The sequence below is a fragment of the Colobus angolensis genome, unplaced genomic scaffold (genome assembly GCF_000951035.1).
Source record: "Colobus angolensis palliatus isolate OR3802 unplaced genomic scaffold, Cang.pa_1.0 Scaffold290, whole genome shotgun sequence".
NCBI lineage: Eukaryota > Metazoa > Chordata > Mammalia > Primates > Cercopithecidae > Colobus > Colobus angolensis.
In genome coordinates, this window is record NW_012116155.1 from 1,915,822 (window position 1) to 1,922,417 (window position 6,596).

Below are 6,596 nucleotides of genomic sequence, written 5' to 3' on the forward strand. Positions count from 1 at the left end.
ATATATATATATATATATGCACACATACGTACTTAGAGTATATATATATATATATATGCACACATACGTACTTAGAGCTGCTAGTTCTTTAACCCAGACATCCTTTCTTATTATGTAAATAATAATAATGATGATGAATAAGTGGCATGGATTTGTTATATCATACCTTGCACACACTGATAACTTAGGATGAATTTGAGAGTACATTTCTGAATGTTTACCGGGATATCATTTCTATTTTCTTGAACAGGAGAGAATAGCTCCTGTCTCACCTGTTTTTATTGCACTACCTACGTCTCCTCCTGTGGTCTACCACAGAGCTAGAGTACAGCACACCCCTCTCTTCTCAAAAAGCTAGTTGAGGGTCAATAGATAACTGAAAGGGGAGATGGAAGAGGGGATGAAAAGAATTGTAGGGAAAGAAGCATTTTCTATTTTCCTAGTGGCCTAGAGTATAATTAGTTACACCAAAAAATGTATACATCTAGATTTTTCAAGAACATATTTGTTGGGATAAATGGTATTTTCAAAATCAGACAAGGAATGGTAAAAATCATCATGGCCTAGAAACAACCTGGAGAAAATGATGGCCAATAAAACTACAAGCATAATGCAATTTTATTTTCCTCAGCAGAAAAATGATATTAAAAAATATTATGGCTGGATATTTTATATTAAATCTTTTCAGAATAGTGGATATAAATAACTGAAAAGAGATAAAAAGATGCTAAAGAGACATTTAGTTCATGCCCCTCTATTTCCAATGAGGCCCACATTTAAACAGTGAGGCAGTCATTTAAAACAAATGCTTATATATATATCTATACACACACACACACACACACTTACAAAACTGAGAGGGAGAGAAGAGAAAATTGAAGAATAAAACTTATATCCTTATAGACTCTCTGATAATCAGCTTCTAATAGGCTTCGCCTGGCTGAGATTATTTGATCTGTGATCCATCTAAGCCTGTTTAGGAATAACAGCCCTGTGGGGCTGAGGAGGATTAGTGGGCAATGAAGAAGAAAATACTAAATATTTAAACAGAGATGTCTCCTTAGTCTAGAATATTCCCCAGTGCCCATGTCTATAGAGAATTATCCCATCTTTGTAGGAATATAAATTCTCTACTTACAAATGTTTCTGATTTTTTTCTCTTTCAAAATTCACACTACAAGAAAACATTTTTTGTTTTTTCTCTTGGATTTGACTCTGAGTCACTTAAACGCAGAGAACCATAACTTTCTTCCTTATTTCATGGAAACAGAGATGTAGTAGATGTAAAATAACAATTTGTTGAAGATAAATACACGATACACTTTTTTTCCATTCAGAATAAGGAGTTACTAGACACAAAGAAAAGTAGGAGATGGCATTTTATTTATTGTTCAATTCATTCCTAAAGATGTTTATTTGTATTGTAATTGGACTCTATGGCACTTAGAAGAAATACAATTCTACATCCTTTACAATAGTATATGTCCTATTTATTCACCTGTCTCATCAGAATATTTTATGTTTAACCCAGATCATTTTTTTCCTGCAACTCAAAGCTTTTCAAATATTACTTTTATCCATTTATATAGCACTAAGTATTCTCTTAATAACAAACATCAATATGAAGAGAAAGAGGAAGATGAAAAAAAGGAGGAGGAGAAAGAGGAAAAGAGAGAAGAGGAGAAGCAGAAAGAGAAGGGAAAAAAAGGGGAGGGAGTAAAAAGAAATCTCATTACTTGATTTGTAGAAGAGGTTTCCTCGATATATTTGTCAGTGCCTGACCCTAGAGTTAATAACAAGTATCATTAACATATTGATAGAGTTTAGATATTGCAGTTTCAAATTCTCACTTTGCAATTCTTCTATTTTTTACTTAACAGCTGCCCCTTCTTTTGCAACTGAAAGCTGAAGTACCACAGACATATTTGTTGCCTTTGATTTTCTCTCAGTCCTTATCACTTCAGTGTTGGCACAGGTGACTCAATATAAAGAAGACACTCAGACACAGAGAAAAGAACTCACATTTTGTAGACACTGAAATTCAAATCCCAGTTGTTTCTTTTTATTATTTGTATAATCTCTGTCAAGTGATTTAATGTCTGTGACTCTCAGATGTTTCATTGATACAATGGAAAAGTTATCCTCTATTGTTAAATTGCTGGCTCCCATCTAGCTTCTTTCCCACCATTACTCGACTTCTTAACCTTGACCTCTGAAAGTTTCCTAAGCCCCACAATTCTACCTATCAAATCTAGTAGGAACCTCTCCCTTGCTGGTTATTCCTATCAACTGTCATGTTACTCTAATAACCTGTCTGTGTCATTCAAACACGCTCTCAAATAGTGTCTTCCTCCAGACTTACCCTCACCTTCCAGCTGAACATTCACAAGATCATCAATGTGATCCCATTCTAAAACACATTTCTACATACTTCATATACCATCATAGGTCTCTACAACCTAAAGCAATAATTATTATTTATTTATTTATTTATTTATTTATTTATTTGAGACGGAGTCTGGCTCTGTCACCCAGGCTGGAGTGCAGTGGCCGGATCTCAGCTCACTGCAAGCTCCACCTCCCGGGTTCACGCCATTCTCCTGCCTCAGCCTCCTGAGTAGCTGGGATTACAGGTGCCTGCCACCATGCCCGGCTAATTTTTTGCATTTTTAGGAAAGACAGGGTTTCACTATGTTAGCCAGGATGGTCTCTATCTCCTGACCTCGTGATCCGCCCGTCTTGGCCTCCCAAAGTGCTGGGATTACAGGCATGAGCCACCGCGCCCGGCCCTAAAGCAATAATTCTTAATCCCTCTGAAGACCTGATGTTTCATAGTTCTAAATGTCCCCATTACTACAGTGTTAGATTTCTATTGCTACTGTAATAAATTTCCATAAACCTAGTATCTTCAAGCAATACAAATTTATCATCTTCAAATTCTGCAGAAGTCTCAAATCAGGTACACTGTGCTCAAGCATTGGTGTAGTTTGTTCCTAGTGGTGGCTCTGAGAAAAAAAATATTCTCAGTGTCTTTTTTAGCTTCCTCTAGGGGACACCTGCAGTCTTTGGCTCACGGTCCCTTCCTCACATCACTTCTACTTCATTCTTCCACTGTCATTTCTCCTAATACTCCTGTCTTCCTCTTATAAGGGTCTCTGTGGTTTCATTTGGCCCACTTGATAATTCAGAAAAATAGACTCATTTCAAGATTCTTAACTTAATCATATTTGCAAAGTCTCATTTACTGTGTACGGTAACATATCCACAAGTTCTGGGTTTAACACATGGGCATATTTGGGGACCATTATTCAGCCTACCACAACTATTGTAAAATGTAATTAGTTTAAAATAAAACTCATAATTTTTAAAATATAAAGAGTTGCCTAACTGTAATAAAAGTGACTTATAATAAAAGTATATGTATTTTAGTATGTCAATGCTTGAGAACAACTGCACTGGAAACATAATGAGGCCATCAGATACTTCCATTGAAATATATGAATGCTATGCAAGTAATGGCAATAATGCCACTCATATAAACATATTGTACTGGTATTGTAAAACAAGGGTCACTGCCATCAAAAACAAGATTCTCAGAAATGATAAAAAAATCGTTTGATAAAATTACAAGAATAACTGCTGATTTAGATAGTAATTCTACTCCTAGGAAATGTAGCTTGTATGAAAATATACAAAAGTATTTGTGTTTACATGTAGAACTGTCTTGGATTCTGGGCTCATATAATTAAAATTTTTTTTCACCTACATATATATCCACTAGAGTATTTAAAAAATCTCAAATATTGATGCTAGAAATGTTAAATGGTGCAATCAGTGGAAGACATTTTGACAATTTCTTAAGAAAATTATACGTACACTTAGCAATGACTCCATCATTCTGCTTCTAAATATTTACCCAAGAGAAATAAAATTAATGTCCATATAGAAGCTTGTACATGAATGTTCACAGCATTACTTCTAATAGTTAAAAACTAGAAGTAACTCAAATGTGTATCAGCAGTTGAATAAATGAATTTATGGTATATACATACAAGGGAATACTCTTCAGCATTACAAATAAATTCCCTCTCTCCATCCTGTCTCTCTCTCTCTCTGTGTGTGTGTGTGTGTGTGTGTGTGTGTGTGTATGTACGAATATGAATGAATCTCAAATGAGTAATGCTGAGTAAGAAAAGAGAGATAAAAATAATACATTTATCTATACAGTCATTTACACACAGTTCTAGCAAATTATAAACTAATCTGTGGTGAGAGAAAAGAAAAAAGAGTTCAGCTACTATGAGGTTATGGAAGAGGGTAGGGAAGAAAGTTTATAAAAGACATAAGGAAAAGTGTGAGGATGACAAACATATTAACTAGTAACTTACAATGATGATAGCACAGGTATTTACATATATCAAAGTCTTAAATTATACAACATATCTATAGTTTATTGTTCATTCGTTACACTGCAACTAAAAAAAAAAAAAGGCGAAGTTATTTATGGTGAGAATAGTTGTAATACTCTGTACAAACATTTTGATGAGAAGGAAAAGAAGATCTATGCATGTTTCCCTTAGTCCCTCTGAAAGCCTCTCTCTTCAGAATTGAATGGAGAATTTAGACCTCCACTCAGGTCCTGCTTCTCTCCCGTTAAATTAGTACCACATCCGACGTGATTACAAATAAGCCTTTTCCCTCCTAAAAATTTCAGACCCATTCCATTGGGATTCTTTGATCTTACATATATGTTTGGGCAAAAAACTCAAAAACCTCTCTTTGTAAAAATCTGAATATGTAAATTGAGGTATTCCAATTATTGCTAAGTTTCATGCAATGAGGTGGTCATACTTCCAGTAAGAGCCAAGTTCACTACAGGCTATTAAACTTTTAGGACCCCATAGGAAGAAGGTCGCCTTATAAAATACAGGATGCCTACATACATTTGAATTCAGATAAACAATGAATGATATTTTCATGTAAGTATGACCACAAATTATTCATTATTTATCTGATATTCAAATATAACTGGAAGTTCTGTACTTTTATTTTCTAAATCTGGCAACTCTCCCTGGGATTTCCACAGTTGATTTGGACAGAAAATAACAGAAACACTAGACATATTGATTACATTTGGGGTGGTCAGCATGTCAGGGAACTTTTAACATTTATCATTTTAATGTACATATTGCTAAAGGTTCATGATGAATCTGTGTGTGTTTATGTGTGTGCATAATTGAATTTGTACATTTTGTTTCAAGCCCAGTGATATACAATGACTATGTAGAAGGGTTAGGCTATGTTAGCCCAGTTATATTTGCAAGATTGAAATAATATGAAAAGAAGGAATAAATATCTATGGTTTTTGACTCATTCGTGTATCATTTTTTCTTCTCAGTTTGAATGAGCGGAAATTGAAGCTGGCTAAGCACTGCCAATAATGCAAATGAAGGCATAATCAAAATGATAAAATGCATGCTAGTCCTTAATAAGCTATCATTCTCTATGTAAAGTGCGGTAAGCCATGTGTTTACTGTTTACATCTTAACTTGAATATGTAAAGGGTGGGCTTATGGCTGTAGTTTCTGAATGTGTTTCTACACTGAGGAGATGTGAATCCTGGAAGAGATCATATTCTTTCTCTGATGGAGAAATGAACCAATTTTCAGAAAAAGCACTTGGGGCAAATCTTTCTGCCCCATAATATTAACACAGTTGCTTGTCATTTCCTCTGTCATAATCATCTCCGTGATACTAAAGAGGATCACTTAAGAGGAGGAATAAGGAATCCCAGAGTGCAGCTCTTGAGCTTTTCACCATATCAGAGTAGAAAGAAAACCAGCATGTGTAATGTCACAAAACAAAGAGAAAATGTCTCAAGAAGGTTGCTTCAACTGTGTATTCTATTGCTGAGTGGTTGATAAAAACAAGAACAGAGAAGTGAACCTAATATTCGACCACATGAAAAGTACTAATGACGTTACTAAAAGAATACTTTGTGGAGTTGTGCTGGATTGGAGTGAGTTATCAAAATTTGGCTGGAAGGGAGAGATAGAGAGGAAAATGAAAACTTTAAAAAAGTATATATTTTGCTCTGAAAAGAAGCAGATAAATGGACAAACTGGTGATACTTGAAGAGGACATGAATAAATAAATCATATTTTGTACTATTTTTCTTTTATATTAGTCTGTTTTCACACTGCTATAAAGATACTACCTGAGACTGAGTAATTTATAAGGGAAAGAGATTTAATGGACTCACAGTTCCACATGGCTGGGGAGCCTCAGGAAGCTTGCAATCATGGCTGAATACGAAGGAGAAGAAAGAATCTTCTCTGCAAGGCCTCGGGTGGAGGGGGTGGGGGGAAGCACCAGACACTTATCAAACCACCAGATCTCTTGAGAACTCACTCACTATCACAAGAGCAGCATGGAGTAAACTGTCCCCATGATCCAATCACCTTCCACCAGGTCCCGCTCTCAACATGTAAGGGTTACAATTTGGATTCCATTTTGAGATGAGATTTGGTTGGGGACACAGTCAAACCATAGCTAGATTTCTTCCTTTCCCTTTTTTTTTTTTTTTTTTTTTTTTT